The sequence below is a fragment of the Tupaia chinensis genome, unplaced genomic scaffold, assembly GCF_000334495.1.
Source record: "Tupaia chinensis unplaced genomic scaffold, TupChi_1.0 Scaffold000238_1, whole genome shotgun sequence".
Taxonomy (NCBI): domain Eukaryota; kingdom Metazoa; phylum Chordata; class Mammalia; order Scandentia; family Tupaiidae; genus Tupaia; species Tupaia belangeri.
Window position 1 is genome coordinate 2,234,860 of NW_006159716.1, and position 20,295 is coordinate 2,255,154.

General features: G+C 47.1%; 1 long non-coding RNA gene across 1 annotated transcript in view; it reads left to right on the forward strand.

Annotated features, from left to right (window-relative positions):
* LOC106734866 (uncharacterized) overlaps window positions 1–20,295 on the forward strand; it is a 127,504-nt gene that overhangs the window by 94,671 nt on the left and 12,538 nt on the right. Inside the window, exon 2 of the long non-coding RNA XR_003549406.1 lies at window positions 13,027–13,130. This is a non-coding gene — a long non-coding RNA (uncharacterized LOC106734866). The remainder of the gene's footprint in view (window positions 1–13,026; window positions 13,131–20,295) is intronic.

The following is a 20,295-nucleotide window of genomic DNA, read 5'->3' on the forward strand; positions in this document are numbered from 1 at the left end:
GGGCTATGATTGGTTGTTAACGGTGGGTTATGATTGGTTGCTTTTGGACCAATCATGAGGTGCTGGATATGCAAATTTGAGGGATTCTAGTGGCCAATCAGAGCAAGGTTTCGAAGGTCAGGTTTTTGGAAGGGAACCAATCATGGTAATTGTTTGCTCTCTGAGAAACCTCGGGAGACTCACTGGTGCGCAGCCTCCCACAGAGAGAGAGGGAATTGCAGCGTGGCCGTCGCTCCTCACTTTCTCTTTGTCTGGAGAGTGCGTGCGCCCTATAGCAAATTTTAAGAAGTAAAAATGCTGATGGTATGGTGGTTGAGGCAGCTAGCTATCACATGGCTGACTCTGGTGCAAGCCCCAGTCCCCCTGAAGAACACATTGGGCATGTGTGCTAGCATGCCCAGAATCCTAGAAGGAGAGAGACATGTCTCTCTATATATATCTCTATCTGATTCTCTCCGGCAAGAACATGCACTCACTGGCAAAAATTTTAAAAGAAGTAAAAATGTCTAGGATGAACCTTGAGGGAGGGTGGGTAAGGGAGCCAATCCCACATGGCCAGCTGTGACTCTCATCCTGTCCTGGTGTCTTGAATAATGTGCTGGACTGGTGTGTTTGCATGTCTAAAATCCCAAAAGGAGGGAGAAAAGGAGGGAAAAGGATTTCAGCATAAACACAACATACTGGGGGTGCTCCTTCTCCCTCTCTGTCTCTCTCTCTCTCTCTGGTGAGCACAAGTGGCCTCTGATGATTTAAAAAATAGTATAAAAATGCCAAAAAGGGGCCAGCTTGTGGCTTGGTGGTTGAAGCAGCTGGATCCCACATGGCTGGCCATGCAGGTGCAGTTGCGACTGGAAGCCTGAGCAGCGTGCCGGGCGTGTATGCATGCACGGCCAGAACTCAAAAGGGGACATAGAGAAGGGGCTGCATCATGACCACGCCCCATGGGAAGAGGTAGAGGTGCTTTCTCACTTTCTCTCTCTGTCCCTCCAGCAAGCTCACATGCTCTCTGGCAAACAAAATAAAATTCAACGAAAGATTTTCATTAAAAAAGACCTGAGGGATGGGGCAGCAGATGGGTGTGGAGGTTAACAAGCCAGACCCCACATGCCCGACTGCACAATTCCAGACCTGGACCCAGTGACTTGAAGGTCACGCTGGGTGCATGTGCGTGCATGTGTGCCCAAATCCCGAGAATAGAATGGGGGAGAAGGAATGGTGACAGGAGGATTTCTCACGTTCCCAGTCTCTATCTGTTTCTCTCTGGTGAGTGCACACACCCTATAGCGAACAAGTCCCAGGGGCTGGATGAAGGCAAAGCTGTCAAATGCAATGGGCTTTGAGGCTGGTCCAGACGGGAAGGTTCCAGGTTTGCATCAGAGACCTCCCTGAGTGCACATGTACCCATGGTTTGGGTCTGGCTGAGGTGGGACGGATTGTGGCATCCAGTCCGTGTTGGGGGGCTGTCTGTCTCTCGGTCTCATGTATGAAATAAGTGAATAAACTTAATGTTTTTTTTTTAATTTACAAAAGAAAAAGTAAAAATAGTACCAGCTTTTGGCACAAAAATAATGTCCTGTGCAAGAGAAGCTGAAACCCACAGTTTGAGGGAACCAGCAGTTAGCGTAATCGCTATGTTGCTGGACTCCCACGTAGTCGACCAGGACCCGGTGGCTTAAAACTCATGCCGGGTGCGTGTGCATGCGTGCCCAAGATCCCGAGAGGAGAATGGAGGAGAAGGGATTGCGGCGTGACCATCCCCCTGGGGGGTGATTTCTCACTTTCTGTCTCTATGTCTCTCTCTGTCTGTCTGGCGAGCGCACGTGCCCTATAGCGAAAAAACTCTCAAAAAAAAAAAAAAAAAAAAAAAACCAGTTTGAATCCCCAGCCAGGTTAGCCTGAAACGTATCAGACATGTTCACGAGTGCCCCAAATCTGATGGGTTCGAGAACTGGAGGGAGAGGATTTTGAGGCAACCAGATGCTATTGAGGGTCTCTCTCTCTCTCTCTTTTTTCTCTCTCTCATGGGCATGCGTGCCTGCCCAATGTCCTGAGAGGAGAATGGAGAAGAAGGGATTGCAGCATGACCATCTTCCCTGGGAGGTGATTTCTCACCTTCCCTGTCTTTCTCTTTCTCTGCCTCTGGCAAGTACATGTGCCGTAGAAAAAAATGAAAAATAAAATAAAATAATCAAAATAAAAAACGTAAAAATGTTCATACCTGATAATCGAATAATTTGCTAGTGTTCAGTATTTCTCCAGAGAAGTAATTCTTGTACCACATGACCAATAGGCCATGCACTTGCATACGTGTTGCAGCATTGCATGGGATGGTGAGAAATCCATTCCGTATAGATGTGAGCCTGGAGGGCAGACCACCCGGCAGCACGTGAACTCGCTAGATCTCTATACGTCAACAAGATGATACTGAGAGAGAAAAGAGGAAATGAGATGCAGAGTACGTAATGGAGCAGAGTGGCGAGGCAAAGGTGGCTGAAGCATTATCCCTAACAATCTAAATCTCTTATTAAAAGAATATGTTTCTATATTATACATCTAAAAAAATCTCAGCAGTTGGCTGTTAATGGATGTGTAGTATGTAATGTATATTTGTACTGTATTTATTATACAGAGCATATGTGCATGTGCAGTCCCCCTTCCCTAGCCCTACAGCTCCTTAGGACCCTGGGTGTCCACACACACGTGTTCTCAGGCCAGCTTGGGGAGCTGAACCCACAGTAGCATCCAGGAGCTGAACAACAGTAGCATCCAGCCTTGCAGGGTACTTACCGCTGCACCACAGAGGCTGGACCAGCTAGAGTTTTTGAAAATAAGTCAGGCTATGTCAAAAGTTGTGTGTTCCCTCCCCATCATTGAAGAAGTTTACGCAAGGACTATGCGGACCATTTAGGGGGCTGGTACAGGACCATGATTTCAAATTAATGTTCATAAGATCCTGTACTGAATTTGTATTTCATTTATATTTTTAAGAAAGATTTTTTAAGGATTAGTTTATTTAACTTTACTTATTTATTTATTTTCTTATTTTAATTTGACCAGAGAGAGAGACAGTTAGAAAGCAAGCCTCCAGGTCTAGGACTTGAACTGCTGTCAGCCATGTGGGAGTCCAGTGCCCTTAACCACCATGCCACCTGCTGGCCCCCTGTACTTAGTTTTTATAGTAACAAAATTCACTCCACATGGAAAACTGGGGTTTGGTTTCCCGACAGAGAGTCGAAAAATAAAAATAAATAAAATTCATTCCATTTAAAGTACCATTCTCTGTTCTGAGCCCTCTCTGAGGGCTTGATGTTCAGGTAGTCTTTATTTTATGAAATACAGTATATATAGACTGAAGGTTTTTTCCCTAATAACCTTACTTGGCAACGACCAATCTTATATTTTGGTCTCCAAAATTTTGGGGGAAATTTTATTGGTTTTTCAAATGTAAATGTCTTGGAACTAGGGTCGTGGGGAAAGTGAATAATTTGGTTAGGCTGAATTAGGTGCCTGAGTTCCCTTGTGACCACAGGCTGGACCCCTCTTCCCAGTGAGTCATTCTGCACATGTGAGCTTTTGGATGGGGGCTGGGTCAGGACGCGGACGCCCCGCTCTGCTGCTGTGGCTGTTGTACGCTTCCTTGCATTTCCCCTCCTGGCGTGAGTCAGGCGCTTCAGGGGCTGCTGCCCTCAAGCACCCTCACATCCAAACGCACAGGCATAGACAGATAGGCCAGCTCTCCCTCTGCGCTGTGGGCCCGGAGGGGAGGAGGTGAGCCAGCTGGGTGAACCTGCAGGCTGCTTCCAGTCTGACACCCGTCATCTACAGCCAACAGTTTGGGTATTACAACTTCTCAGAGCCTCCGTGTTCTCATGTGTAAAACGGGAATAAATACTAATGGCATCTAAAAGCCATAGGAATGCATGTCTCCCTTCCTCCCTCACCTCCACCCTGAGCTGGAAAGAAGAATTGGACTCTGAGAGGTAGAGGATATGGTTAAAACAGAATGGATGGTGTCGTGGTTAAGCATTCCCACATGGGAGAACACGGTTCAAGTTCTGGACCTGGTGGCTGGCTTTCTAACTTTCTCTCTCTCTCTCTCTCTGTGTGTGTGTGTCTCTCTGGTCAAATTAAAATAATGGAATGAATAAATAAGATTAAATTAATTATTAAAAAAAAAAAAAAAGAAGAATGGGTGGCACGCAACAAGGTTATTTCTATTTGCAGATGATGAACTCTAATATTTAGACTCTAATATTTAGAAAACTTTAGTTCTTAGGCACACAGCCATTAACTGAATTCAGTCAAGTTGCAAGATAGGTCAAATTAAAAAATAATAATGAGGGACCAGCAGTTACGTAGTGGCTATGTCACTGGACTCCCATGTAGTCAACCACGGTTCAAATTCTGGACCCAGTGGCCTGAACTCAAGCTGGGTGTGTGTGCGTGCGTACTCAAGATCCCGAGAGGAGAATGGAGGAGAAGGGATTGTGGTGTGGCCATCCCCCCATGAGGGGTGATTTCTCACTTTCTATCTCTGTCTCTCTCTGTCTGACGAGCACATGCACCCTATAGCAAAAACCTCTCAAAAAAAAAAAAGAATAGTTGAATAAAATAATGATTAAAAAAAAATAATAAAACAGAATGGATAGAACAGAGGTATGAGAAGTGTTCCCCAAGAGACAGAATGCCTTCCAGACCTGTGAGACATAATTAACACAGAGCCAGACAATTAATATAACTACACGATAGATCAGTTAACCCTGGATGTTTAAAAAAAAGAAAAAAAAAGGCAATGAAGAAGTTACTCGGTAAGTGAGGAGCTGGCCTGGCCCAGCTGGTCATTTGCCTTCTTGTTGAGTCACTTGTTGAGTTCCCAACCCTTTGGCTGCCTCAGCTCTGCTCCCTAACTCACCAAGCCCCCATGTGACTTCCGACTGGCCAGCTCTGGGAAGGGCGCACAGGTAGAGACCCTCCCGGCCCGAGGCCCCAGGCACTCTGTCCTGTCCACCGAGTACCCCTGTGTCCCACTGGCTGTTTATACTTGGCCGTGAGAGGTGTACCATGTCTTGGGGTGTTAACTACCTTTTAAAGTGTGTTTATTGCCAGATTGCATATGTACCTGCCAGAGACAGGCAGGAAGAGGTAGAAAGCACTGCCCAATGGGGCGTGGTCAGGCCACAATCCCGCCTCCATTTCTCCATCCTGTCGGGACGTGCATCTAGATGTGATTCAAGCCTGGGGCTGTGATTTGGGCTGTAGTGGCCCTGTGGGATCTGACCCCCTTAACTACTAGTGTATAGGACCTGGTTATCGCCGCGTCCAGTCTAGGAGGGAGGCCCCTCTGCACATGCTGCCAGGTCCTATTTTGGAGCCTATGAGGCTGAGGTGGGCCCAGGCATGGAGGTGCCCTCGCAGGTCACACCACCCATGTGGCCTCCAGCCCACTCTCTTAGACAACACCCCGGCTCGAGTTTCTCCAGCTTATCTCCCGGTATTCTTGTGAAGATGAGGTCAGTTAGTGCAGGACAAAGTGCTTCTAAAACAATTAAGCATGATACACATGTAAACTATTACATCCATGAATGTGTAAGCGGATGAAAAGTACGTGGTGGGCTCAGTGGTGGTGCAGTGGTACAGGGGACACCCTGCAAGGCTGGCCCTCATGGGAAGGTCCTGGGTTTGTGTCCAGAGACCTCCGCTAGCACACCAAGCATGTGTGCACCCTCAGCCCAGGGCTGACTGAAGCTGGGAGTGGATCGTGGCATCATAACCCTGTTGGGGCTACCCATCTCTGTCTCTGTGTTTCTCTGTCTATCTGCCGCTTTCTCTCTAGTCCGCTCTTGCTCATGGAAGAAATAAATGAATGAAAACTTAAAAGGAGAGGCCAGCAGATGGTGTAGCAGTTATGTTGCTGGACTCCCACATGGCCAACTATGGATCGAGTCCCAGACCAGTGGATTCAAAATCACACTGGTCACATATGCGTGCATGCCCAAGATCCCGGGAAGAGGATAGAGGAGATTGTGGTGTGGCCATCCCCCTAGGGGATGACTTCTCACTTTCCTTCTCACTGTCTCTGTCTCTGTCTCTTTCTCTCCTCCCCTGGCAAGCACATGTGCCCTAAGTCAAAAACCCCTAAAAAATTTTAAAGGAAAAAAATAAGTTCAGGGCGCCGTTTGAATGACCCTAACTCTGTTGGAAGTCAAGAACTGTGGGAGATTGACAGTTAGACTCGAGAAATACCAGATTGGACACTTCCCCACCCCCTAGACCCTTTCGCAGGGGTGAACTGTTGATAGTGCCAGAGTTTACCCAGAGGAAGAACTAAGCTGGGAACTGAACCGTGCTGTGGTTCAACAGGTGGCTGCCTCTCTGTGACCCTGGCTAAGTCGGGCTGTTGTTGAGTGGTGACACAGGCACTTGGGACCCGCCTCAGGAGCCCTCTGCAGACAGCCGGTGAGTTTCCAGTCAAGTTCGTGGGCAGTGCACCCCATCACGTGGCCCACTGTGACGGAGCACTGGCTGTTGTTTTTCCACCAGACTACAGCGAGCCCCAGCAACCCCAGCTAGGGAGAGGGTTAGTGAACAATTTTTTTTTTTTTTGAAAGTCATTGCTGATTTTATATATGTATGTTTGCTATAGGGTGCGTGCTCTCACCAGAAGGAGACAGAGGCAGAGCGAGAGGGAAATTATATATGATAATATGATATATCTAAATCATTAAATAATATAGTAGTATATTCTATAAAAGTGTAACAATCTCATTATATACCTTATAATTTTTGTAATGAATTCTCTATGGTTGGACCTTTTGGTCATTTTCATTTTTTGCTATTACATTGGCCCTCCATGTTTGAAAGATCCACATGTAATTCAACCCACCAACTGCAGATGGCAAATGTTACACTGTTGCTGGAACCTACCTACGGTGTATTTAGGCCTAGTATGGTTGGATCTAAACTGAACAAGTGCATGCTTTTTCTCCTGTCTTGATTTCTCAACAATGCAGTATAACGTGCTTTTTAAAACTGCCAGGTCCAGGACTCGAACCATGCAGTTGGCCATGTAGAATCCAGCTGCCTTAACCACCACGCCACTGGCTGGCCTGCTAACTAGTTCTTACTGATAATGGCACCCGTGCCAAAGCCCGCCTGAGCTGGATGCTAGCGGGTGCCATGCAGCAGGAGCAGCACAGGTGTTTCTTTTCGAGGTAGCTTGTTCTCGGTAGCTGGCTGGCCGTGTATGCTTAGAAATCACGTCAAGGGGTTGGAGCTGGAGGTGGGTGGAGGCATGAAACTATCACATGAGCTGTGCTGGGCACTGTTGTGAGGGTTTCACTTCGTTCTCACCCCGCCAAAAAATTCCTATGTGGTATACCTTGTTTACAGCCGAGAAAAAGCAACAGAGAGCTGTCCAAGATTGCATTGCTAGTAAATGTGACAGAGCCAGGATTCCAGCCAGGCAGGAAGTCTGACTATGGAATCTGAGCTCTTTTTACTATTGTCATCTTGGGGCGCACAACTGAAGTGGAGAGAGACTTCTCAGCGTCACACATCTGACACCTGGTAAAGCTGGGAATCGCCCCAGGCCTGTCCCACTCTGGGACTCCCAGGGGTAGCAGCCCTCTATTCTCCATGATTGGTTTGTTGTTGTTGTTGTTTTTTGGAGTTTTTTTTTAAATTTTTTTTTGAGAGGCTTTTGCTATAGGGCACGTGCGCTCACCAGAAAGAGAGAGACAGAGAGACAGAAAGCGAGAAATCACCCCCCCAGGGGGGATGGCCATGCCACAATCCCTTCTCCTCCATTCTCCTCTGGGGATCTTGGGCACGCACGCACATATGCCCAGTGTGAGTTTAAGCCACCAGGTCCGGGACTCAAACCTCGGTCGGCTACATGAGAGTCCAGCGACATAGCTGTTACACCAATTGCTAGTCCCCATGGTTGTTTTTTTAGTTTAATTTAATTTTGTTTTCTTTTGCTATAAGGTCCATGCACTCACCAAGTAGAGAGAGAGAGAGAAAGTGGGAAGGTAATCCCCCATGGATGATGGCTATGCTGCAGTCCCTTCTATCCACTGTCTTCTTGGGGTTTTGGGCATGCACGCATATGTGCCTGGTGTGATTTTGAAGTCACTGGTCTGGGACTCGAACCACATAGTAGGCCATGTGGGATCCAGCACCTTAACCACCAAGCCACCTGCTGGACCCCATTGTTGCTTTGAATATTCAATCACAATATATAATACATGGTACAGTATTATATATGATAATATATATATAAATCATTAAATAATATAGTAGTATATTCTATAAAAGTGTAACAATCTCATTTACATACCTTATACTTTTTTTAAATGAATTCTCTGTGGTTGGGCCTTTTGGTCAATTTCATTTTTTGCTATTACATTGGCCCTCCATGTTTGAAAGATCCACATGTAATTCAACCCACCAACTGCATATGGCAAATGTTACACTGTTGCTGGAACCTGCCTACGGTGTATTTAGGCCTAGTATGGTTGGATCTAAACTGAACAAGTGCATGCTTTTTTTTCCTGTCTTGATTTCTCAACAATGCAGTATAACAATTATTTACATTATATTGAGTGTTATAAGTCATCTAGAGATGCTTTAAAGTAGCCAGGAAGATGTGCACAGGCTATGTGTAAATGCTGTCATTCTATATAAGGGTCATAAGCATTGGTGGATTTTTGGTATTCTTGGGAGGGACTCCTGGAGCCAATCCCCCACAAATACTGAGGGACTGCTGTATAAATAAATGCCAGAATTTTAAAAAGAGAGAATGGGGGTCGATGGGTAACAAGGTGGTTGGGGTGCTAGACTCCCATATGGCTGATGACCACAGTTTGAGTCCTGGACTTGGCAGCCTTTGCTCACTCACGTCCCCCGCCCTCCCCCTCCATGAGCACACATAATGCCCTGTAGCAAATTTAAAAATAATAATAATGATAATAATAATTCTTAAAAAAAAAAAAGTGAAAGAGAGAACAGTAGGAGGACCAGCAGTTAGCATAAGGGCTACGTCTCTGGGTTCCCATGTAGTCGACCGCAGTTCGACTCCCGGACCTGGTGACTTAAACTCATGCTGGGTCCATGTGTGCATGCGTGCCCAAGATCCCAATAGGAGAATAGAAGAGAAGGGATTGCAGCATGGCCATCCACCCCGGGGGTGATTTCTGGCTTTCTGTCTCTCTATCTCTGTCTTTCTGGCAAGCAAACGCGCCCTATAGCAAAACCTCTCCAAAAAAAGAGAGAGAGAGAACAGCAGTTAGTGTAATGGCTATTAGCGTTGCTGGACTCCCACGTAGTCAACCATGGTTCGAGTCCCGGACCTGGCGGCTTAAACTCACGCCGGGCACGTGTGTGTGCATGTCCAAGATCCTGAGAGGAGAATGGAGGAGAAGGGATTGCGGCGTGGCCATCCCCCCAGGGGGTGCTTTCTCACTTTCTGTCTCTCTGTCTCTCTCTGTCTTTCTGGCGAGCACACACGCCCTATAGCAAAAACCTCTCCAAAAAAGGAAGAAAAAAAGAGAGAGAGAGAGAGAGAATGGTGGGAATGTTGCTTATGGTTTATCAGTTTGTTTGTTTCAGAGGGTTCAGGGCAGATGAGCTGCTCTTTCAGGGGCCAGGAGAGGTGGAGGCTTTGAGCAGAATTCTGATTAGGAAGGGCGCCAGAAAGACTATTTTAGCTTGGGGATTTGGCATTGCCTGCTGAGACAGAACACTTGGGTTGCGTTTCAGAAATACCTGTGATTCCGTCTTTGGGAATTTTCGTGTTCTCGAGCATTTTCCAGCCCGGCCTCTCATCAGCACTGCCCAGACACACATGGGCATGGAGGCCGTTCCCTTTCCCAGCCCAGCCGTAGTCAGCCATCTGGAGTCACACCTTGTACACCCCATATCCCTTGCCCCTTTGCCCTTTCTGGCTCAGTCTTCTTCCTCTGAAGTTCTTCCTTCAAGGTTCTAAATCGGGTTTAAAACAGACAAGGGGGCCTGGGGACGTCGTACATGGTAATGTGGAGTCCTCAGCACAGTTCCAGGCACTTTGCAGGGTGGGCCCCATGGCTGATTCTCACAGCTTCATGTCATGGGAAATCGTTAATGCAACCACCACTTTATGGAGGAGGAGGCTTCGAGAAGTTCAGGGCTTAGTAGTATATTCTATAAAAGTGTAACAATCTCATTTACATACCTTATACTTTTTTTAAATGAATTCTCTGTGGTTGGGCCTTTTGGTCAATTTCATTTTTTGCTATTACATTGGCCCTCCATGTTTGAAAGATCCACATGTAATTCAACCCACCAACTGCATATGGCAAATGTTACACTGTTGCTGGAACCTGCCTACGGTGTATTTAGGCCTAGTATGGTTGGATCTAAACTGAACAAGTGCATGCTTTTTTTTCCTGTCTTGATTTCTCAACAATGCAGTATAACAATTATTTACATTATATTGAGTGTTATAAGTCATCTAGAGATGCTTTAAAGTAGCCAGGAAGATGTGCACAGGCTATGTGTAAATGCTGTCATTCTATATAAGGGTCATAAGCATTGGTGGATTTTTGGTATTCTTGGGAGGGACTCCTGGAGCCAATCCCCCACAAATACTGAGGGACTGCTGTATAAATAAATGCCAGAATTTTAAAAAGAGAGAATGGGGGTCGATGGGTAACAAGGTGGTTGGGGTGCTAGACTCCCATATGGCTGATGACCACAGTTTGAGTCCTGGACTTGGCAGCCTTTGCTCACTCACGTCCCCCGCCCTCCCCCTCCATGAGCACACATAATGCCCTGTAGCAAATTTAAAAATAATAATAATGATAATAATAATTCTTAAAAAAAAAAAAGTGAAAGAGAGAACAGTAGGAGGACCAGCAGTTAGCATAAGGGCTACGTCTCTGGGTTCCCATGTAGTCGACCGCAGTTCGACTCCCGGACCTGGTGACTTAAACTCATGCTGGGTCCATGTGTGCATGCGTGCCCAAGATCCCAATAGGAGAATAGAAGAGAAGGGATTGCAGCATGGCCATCCACCCCGGGGGTGATTTCTGGCTTTCTGTCTCTCTATCTCTGTCTTTCTGGCAAGCAAACGCGCCCTATAGCAAAACCTCTCCAAAAAAAGAGAGAGAGAGAACAGCAGTTAGTGTAATGGCTATTAGCGTTGCTGGACTCCCACGTAGTCAACCATGGTTCGAGTCCCGGACCTGGCGGCTTAAACTCACGCCGGGCACGTGTGTGTGCATGTCCAAGATCCTGAGAGGAGAATGGAGGAGAAGGGATTGCGGCGTGGCCATCCCCCCAGGGGGTGCTTTCTCACTTTCTGTCTCTCTGTCTCTCTCTGTCTTTCTGGCGAGCACACACGCCCTATAGCAAAAACCTCTCCAAAAAAGGAAGAAAAAAAGAGAGAGAGAGAGAGAGAATGGTGGGAATGTTGCTTATGGTTTATCAGTTTGTTTGTTTCAGAGGGTTCAGGGCAGATGAGCTGCTCTTTCAGGGGCCAGGAGAGGTGGAGGCTTTGAGCAGAATTCTGATTAGGAAGGGCGCCAGAAAGACTATTTTAGCTTGGGGATTTGGCATTGCCTGCTGAGACAGAACACTTGGGTTGCGTTTCAGAAATACCTGTGATTCCGTCTTTGGGAATTTTCGTGTTCTCGAGCATTTTCCAGCCCGGCCTCTCATCAGCACTGCCCAGACACACATGGGCATGGAGGCCGTTCCCTTTCCCAGCCCAGCCGTAGTCAGCCATCTGGAGTCACACCTTGTACACCCCATATCCCTTGCCCCTTTGCCCTTTCTGGCTCAGTCTTCTTCCTCTGAAGTTCTTCCTTCAAGGTTCTAAATCGGGTTTAAAACAGACAAGGGGGCCTGGGGACGTCGTACATGGTAATGTGGAGTCCTCAGCACAGTTCCAGGCACTTTGCAGGGTGGGCCCCATGGCTGATTCTCACAGCTTCATGTCATGGGAAATCGTTAATGCAACCACCACTTTATGGAGGAGGAGGCTTCGAGAAGTTCAGGGCTTGCCCGAGGCCACGTAACCAGAGCCCACGGAATGGGATGGGACTCAGAGCAGGCTGTCTTAACCCCAAGGCCCTTTCATGGGAACCCCTACCTGTACCTTGCAGCCTGCATGAGGTACCATAAGCAGAGGACATTGCAGCTCTGCTAGGGGTGGGGGGAGTCAGCAAGAACACGCTGGGTTACCTGCATTCCGTGTACACGGGCCAGGCCCCCTTGCAGGATGCTGGACTGCCAAGGATGCTGGAAGAATTCCTTTCCTATATTGTTGTTATTGTTATTATTATTTTAGTTTTTGCTCTAGGGCACATGCGCTTGCCAGAGAGACTGAGAGAGAGAAAGTGAGAAACACCCCCTGGGTGGGATGGCCATGCCACAGTCCCTTCTCCTCCAGTCTCCTCTTGGGATTTTGGGCACACACGCACATGAGCCCAGCGTGAGGTTCTTTCTTTTATTTTTTGAGAGATTTTTGCTACAGGGTGTATGCGCTCACCAGAGAGACAGAGAAAGACAGAGAGACAGAAAGTGAGAAATCACTCCGCTCCCCTGGGGTGGGGGGGGAATAGCCACGCCACATTCCCCTTTTCCCTTCTCCTCTCGGGATCTTGGGCACGCATGCACATGCGCCCAGCATGAGTTTAAGCCACCGTGTCCGGGACTCGAACCGTGGTCGACTACGTGGAAGTCCAACAACATAGCCATTACGCCAACTGCTGGTCCCCCTCTACCTTATTTTTAAATTGTGGCAAATGGGGCCCAGAGAGAAAGCCATTGACCTTCCTGAGGGCAAGATGGTGGCCCAACCAGATTAGAACGTGTGGCTCCCTGAGGGCTCTTAGGTCTACTCTGCAGAGAGTATTGAGAGCAAAGGAGTGAATCAGCGAGGCAGGATAGGGGGAATGGGAGTAGTTTGGTACAGCAGGGCAATGCCAGGGTTCAAGGAACACGTGGAACCTCCGGGACCTAATGGTTCTCCATTCCCTCCTCCAGCACACACCGAAGTCCGGGTCCATGACACGGCTGGCGGAAAGGAGGGCAGTTGGCTGGATTAAGAACCTGAACTCTGGCACTGGGCAGACCCGGATTCCTGGCAGGTAAGATCCGCCACTTCTTTGAGACTCCATTTTTTTATCTGCAAAATGGGGATTATAAATACTTAGCCTATAGGGCCACTTGTGAGAAGACATAGGTAATGCTTCTAAGGACACTGCCACAAGACTGGAAAGAGGAGGAGAAAGCTGGGCGGTGTGAGTTGGTGCGAAGAACACTGAACTGGTAGCCAATACATGACTTCAGCAAAGGCTGAGTGTTTCCTCATTTCATCTGATTCACTGTTTGCCACAGGCCCCGTCAGAGGGAGCTTATGTCACCTTCTCCATGTGAAGGAGCCAGGCTGGATGGGGGGGGGGCGACATCTCTGTGGCCTGCCATTGGCGACGCGTGACCTGTCTTTGGTGAAGAGTAAAGGCTAGTGCAGATTTCCTAGGACAGGGATGATCTGAGCTTGCTTTTTACTTCCTGTCTTGAAAGGGGTGGGAAAGGAAGGAAGGAAGATTGTTAATATAAACTTGAAACCCGCATTCTTCCTGGAGAACATCCCCCATGCTCTGTGACCTCAGACGGACCTCTGCCTGTCTTCATTGTCTACCACGAGCTTGTTGAGCTGGCCACACACATGTACATACGGTACCTCATTCATCTTCAAGACAACCAGGCAAGATAGATATGACATTTCTGATAGAGGACAAAACCGAGGTTCAAGGAGGTTCGTGGAGGTAAAGAAACTTGTCTTGGGTCACCCAGCGCACGGCCAGCCAGTGGTAGCGCTGCGATTTAAGCCCAGATCTGACGCCAGTGTCCACGTGCTGCATTCAGGTGTTACTGGATCTATAACTCATGCAATTTGGAGAACTTCCCTTAAATGATATTACAGAAGCAATAGACAACCACAATTAGCAAAGTGAAAAGGGAGAATTTATTTAGAATTTGAAATAAAAATCATAGCCTATTAGAAAAAACTTTGAAACATATCACAAACATCACAAAATGCTGAAAGATAATCTAATTATGTTAACTGTCCATGACCCTCTGTAATAGCTTTTTTCCTACATCTTTTGCCTATACTACCTTTGTTTGTATCTTTATATTAAACAATTATTTTAAGAGAATAAAAAAAGATAACCCAGTATTCCTCTAGCATGGTTCATTAGATTATTATTTTTTCTATTTCTGCCAGAGGATGCATATATTCACTGGAGAAAGACCAAGGAGGGGTGGGGAGAGTAAGAAAGCACCCCCCCCCCGGGGGATGTGTAAGCCACAATCCTTTCTCCTCCATCTCTCCCTCCTCCAGAGATTTTGGGCATACACCTGCTTCCACTGTGTTTCTCAAGCTTCTGGGTCTGAAATTTGAACTGCGGGTTCAGCCGTATGGGGTCCAGCCACCTTATTCACCTGGGCTGTCCCTTGGTTGTAATTTTTTTTTAAGTTATTGACAGTTTCAAAAGTTTATTTCAACTAGATGTAGTGCCATATAAATACCAGGGTTGTTATCAAATTGGGAGAAACCTCCACCAAAGTTTCTTGCACATACGCGCCATACAGTTTTAGGGCATTTCCTGTTTTCTGGTGCAGTGGTTTATCTAAAGTAATCTTTGAATTGGTGGCATTTCTTACTCCATTTGTAGTCAGCTAAACGTTCTATTCATTGATATCAACGTTTTATGGCAAGTGAACAAGATATTCTAATCTTTTCCAGTACAACTTTTCTTCTACCATTTAGATGGAATGAAGACAGTTTATATTAACAAAAGATTCATAGTTAAACTTCTTCTTCATAAATCTCTGACCTTTTCAAGGGAATTCATTACAAAATACCAGATGTGAAAACATTTGAAGCATTTAGAAAGATTTGGCCTAGAAAAGGGAAGGCTGGAGAAGGCAAATAAATAGCCACCTCCGAGGCCGTGGACATGAGTGGGCACAGGAGTCACCAGGTGTCTCCGTTGATCCTGGGGTCTGCGGAGAGGCCCAGGCAGGCTGCGCAGATGACAGGCTATGACAGTCACTTTGGCACAGTCGCCGTGAAATGGACATAAACACATCTGTGCTGACCAAGTGATGGTGCAGCAATGAATTGGGATGTTCTGCAAAAGAAGGTTCCGGGTTCTTGTCCAGAGACCTCCCTGAATAGGCTCAGGTACTCTAGTGCCATGATCTGGGGCTAGCAGGGGCTGGCCATGGATCACAGCCTAAGAACTAGGAAGGGTGCTGTCTTTTTTCTTATTTACTCATTTTGAATTTGCTAGAGGGCACAAGTGTTCACCAGAGAGAGAGAGAGAAAGGGAACGAGCACTCGCCACGTGGCGTGTCCATGCCATCGTCCCTTCTCCTCCATTCTCCTCTTGAGATTTAGGGCACGCGTGCACATCAGCCCAGCGTGTTTTTGTGAGCCAGGTCCAGGGCTTGACCATGTAGTTGGCCTTGTGGGGTCCAGCTGCCATAACCACCATGCCACAGGCTGGGCAGGAAGTGGGGGCGATGGTGGGGGGAGGGAGTGTCTGTCTCTCTCTCACTCATGAAAGAAAGAAATTATAAAAAACAAAACAAACAAACAAAAAACTTAGAAAATAAAAGGGGCCAGCAGGTGGCATAGTGGTTAAGGCACTGGACTCCCACATGGCTAACGGCAGTTCGAGTCCCAGACCTGGTGACTTGCTTTCTCACTTTCTCTTTCTCTTTCTCTCCCTCTGGTCAAATTAAATGATCATAATAAATTAAATTAAACTTATTTTTGAAAAAAAATTTAAAATATGGCCTAGCAGTTGGCATGGAAGTAAAGGTGGCTGGATCTCATGTGGCCAACTGTTTAGCTCGAGTCCTGATCTGGCAGCATAAAAAACACTCCAGTCATGTGTGCTTGCATGCCCAAAATCCCAAGAAGAGAAGGGCTTGCATGTGGCCATCCCCTCCTTGGGCAGGGCAGGAGTGGAATTTTCCGCTTTCTCTCTCTGTGTGTCTCTCCTTGGTGAGTGTGTGCGTCCTATAGCAATCTAAAAGAAGTGTGTGTGTGTGTGTGTGGGGGGGGGTCAAACAGATAGCGTAGTGTTTACATCACTGGACTCCTACATGGCTGACCATTGTTCAAGTCCCAGACCCAGTAGCTCAAAAGTCACATTGGGCATGTGTGTGTACATATCCAAAATGCCAAGGGGAGAGTGGAGGAGAAGGGATTGCTGTGTGGCCATCCCCTTGAGGAATGATTTCTCACTTTCCTTTTCACTGTCTCTGTCTCTGTCTCTCTCTCTCTCTCTCCAGTGAGTGAACATGCCCTATGGCAAAAATTTAAATTTTTTTTTTTAAATAAAGAGATGTCATGATTGAAAATGGCTAAAAACCACTTCAGTATGGACTCCATTTTTAACCCTCACTATTCAAAGTGTGATGCATGGTTCAGCCACTGCCTGGGAACTGAGAAGAAAAGCAGACTCTCTGGACCAACAGTTAGCGTAATGGCTACATAACTGGACTCCCATGTAGTTGACCGTGGTTCGAGTCCTGGACCTGGTGGCTTAAACTCACATTGAGCACGTGTGCATGCGTGCTCAAGATCCTGAGAGGAGAATGGAGGAGAAGGGATTGCGGTGTGGCCATCCCCCCTGGGGGGGTGATTTCTCGCTTTCTGTTTCCCTGTCTCTCTCTGTCTTTCAGGGAGCGCACGCGCCCTATACCCCCCCCCCCCCCCCTCAAAAAAAAAAAAAAAAAAAAGAAAAGAAAAGCAGATTCTCGGGCCCACCCAGAACTGTTGAATTGGAGTCAGCATTTTAACAAAGGTCCAGGGGCTTCCTGTGCTGGTTACTGTCTGAGAAGCATGGTGGATCGTGGACTGAGGCGTTAGCAGGGACTCCCTGGGTCACTCTCTCCTGCATCCTGAGCCGTGGGCACTGGCCATTGTAGCTGTCATCTCTTCGTGCTGATTCATCGCATCTCTATTTCCTCCCCCACAGGACTGTGAACTCGAAGGACCAGAGGCATTGCTTTTTGATTTCCATCCCCTCACAGTGCCTGGCACACAGGGATTCCCATCTGTGGAATGCCTGCTGGGTGCCAAGGTCTTTGCCTCTCTTACCCCCCTTGGCCCAACCCCTCTGTCTTGTAGGCTCATGAATATCCTCATTTTGTAGATAAACTGAGACTCACTCTCTTGCCCAAGGTCATAAGCCATGGAGCTGGGAATCAAATCCAGAGGTACCTGATGTGTAAGGGATCAGTAAATGTTTATCGAATTACTTTTTGTTTTTAAAGAAAGAGATTTTTGCTATAAGATGTGTGTGTTTGCTAGAAAGACAAAGAAACAGAAAGTGAGAAATCACCCCAAAGGGGGAGGGAATGGCCACACTGCAATCCTTTCTCCTCCATTCTCTTCTTGGGATTTTGGGCACGCACGCATGCATGTGTGCCTGGCATGAGTTGTAAGCTGCCAGGTCTGGGACTAGAACCACAGTTGACTATGTGGGAGTCTAGCAACACAGCCATAACACCATCTGCTGGTCCCAAATTACTTATTTTGTTTTTAAATTCAAGCATTGATTAAAGTTATTCATTGAAGAGACTCAGGCTAAGATGAGGGAGATGAGCCGTGGAATTGGTTTCCCCTTTAAACTCTTTTTAGAACAGTGTATATTCGGGGTTGTCTGGTGTCAAGAGTTGCCTGGGGCAGGGAACTAGACTGCCCCAGAGGCTCCCAGCCTGACCATCCGTGGGGACTCTGCTGACATGGGAGTGGGAGGATGCCTTTCACTCCTGACCACCTCCACCCCTTTTCCAAATGTCCTTCTCCATGACTCAGGAAAGAAACCATGGGTCTGAAATCAGATGAGACCAAAAAACCCTCAAAAATGTTTTCTTTTCCAGAAGGAATTTCCTTTTCATGTCATTCATTCCTTTGCCAGGGAATCCAAGAAGCCTGTGGTCAGCTGTGACCCCCAGTCTGAGTCTGGAACTCACCCAACCCCCTCCTGACTCCTCACTAGGCCTGGGGGCCTCTTAAGGCCTTCTTCCTCCCTGGTCTCTGCTTCCGGGCTGCTGGGAGCCTGTCCTGCCCTGTTCTACTTAGCGTGGCCCTTACATCCTGATCTTTGACTCAGGTTATCTGGGTTCAGATTCTGCCTCCACCTTTTCCTTACTGTGTGACCTTAGTAAGTCCCTTCCCCTCTCTGTTCCTCCGTTTCTTCATCTATAAAGTAGGGATAACAAGAAATGTGAGGAGTAAGATAATCCCTGTGAAGCACTGCCAACAATGCCTTCACAGAGCGATGCTCTCTAACTGCTAGCATTGCTAATCATGGAGCAGTTATGAATACCGGAGGAGACTGGGGGGCTTGTGCTAAGCTTCTTCTCTTCGCATTTGCTCTAGTATTGCTGTGGGACGGCTTCTGTGATGATAGCCACGTCCTTGGTGTTTGGATGAAGAATGGAATGAAACACACAAATAGTGTAAGGAAAAGGTGGTTTAGTAAGTGAAAGTCCACTCCTGAGAGGTAGGAGCGGGCCTGAGCAGACAAAGGGTGGCTCAAAAGGCCCCGCAGCTGCATTTGCGAGGTTTGTAACCGTTCATCCAGGTCATGTTGCTGATCATTGGCGGGGTCCTCTGATTGTTTTTATCTTCTTGGCTCTATGAAATGAGGCAGGGCCCACTGCTTTCTCATTGGCTATTGCATATGTGACTGAGTCTACTGATGCATCTCATTGGCTGCGTTAAACGTGGCTTAATCAGCTAGACACCTCCCACTAATCTCCTGTCTACACTACCTTGGGCAGGGAATTTTCTGTCCTGGTCGTTTTTCTATCTAACCATACAGGAAGAAGCTCCAGCCCCCTGACCTGCTTCCATTTGCTAGCTTTTCTCCTGCCTCAGTATCACCCCTGAGTTGCCATCCGTTCTCAATGATTCATGCCGTAGAGAGTTTACAAGGGAAATTACAAATGAGTGAATGAATTAATAAATTGGAAAGCTTGGGTTGCTCTTTGGAAATGAGATTATTGTTATGGAAGAAGAGGCATGACTCAATAGATTATTGGTTTGGGAATAACCACATCCAGTCTAGGAGGGGGCTGGCCCTCTGAGAATTTCCAGACAGACCTGTGACTAAAGGACCGTTTACTGATGGACTGGGGTAAATTCTGTATGAAGATACAGAGGCGGGCAGAGAGGGAGAGTGTAATCCCCCTCTGGAGGGGGCAGGGACTTGTGGTAATCAGCCCTGGATGTGTTTCAGAACCACCTAGGGACAAATGTCCTGAAACTGAACTCCATGCCTAGAGATGCTGATCTCTTGTTCTGGGACTGGAATAAGGCCGTCAGAATTATTATGATTATTATTTTTTCTATTGGGTGAGTGCATTCACCGGAGAGAGACAGAGAGAGAGAGGAGAAAGCACCTCACATGGGGAGTGCTCACATCAATCCATTGTCCTCCATTTCTCCTTCCTTTGGGGATTTTGGTCACCCACACATATCCAGTGTGTTTCTCAAGCACTAGGTCCAGGATTCGAACTGTGTGCTTGGCCACTAGGATCTAGCTGCCTGAACCACCAGGCCATGGGGTGTGGACCATCAGAATTCTTAAGAAGCTCACCAGGTGCTCAGAACATGAAGCTGAGCGTAATCATAAGAGCATGTACTTTATTTTTTTATTTTTATTTTTTTTGAGAGGTTTTTGCTATAGGGCTTGTGCGCTCGCCAGAAAGACAGAGAGAAACAGAGAGCTAGAAAGACAGAAGTCACCCCCCAGGGGGATGGCCACACCGCAACCCCTTCTCCTCCATTCTCCTCTCAGGATCTTGGGCACACACGTACACATGCCCAGCGTGAGTTTAAGCCACTGGGTCCAGGACTCGAACCACAGTCGACTCACTACATGGGAGTTCAGTGACATAGCCATTATGCTAACTGCTGATCCCATTAAAGTTAAATAAATTAATTCTTAAAAAAAAAGAACAAAAAGACACAGGGGCTTGGAGTCAGTGGAAATCTCCACCTAACCCTTTGGTTTCTATTAACACATCTAAAGAAAGAATGTGTCCTTGGGAGTGGCCTGGTTCTTGGACTTGTGCAGCTGAGGGAGGGGTCCAGCACCCTCTGGCAGCTTTGTGATCAGTCCTTAACTCTATTCCTTGGCCTCTGGCCTCTCCTGATCTCTCTGACTATGTGTTTTCTTCTGTGGCTACTCTCTTTCTCTCTTTCCCCTAAAAAGCTGA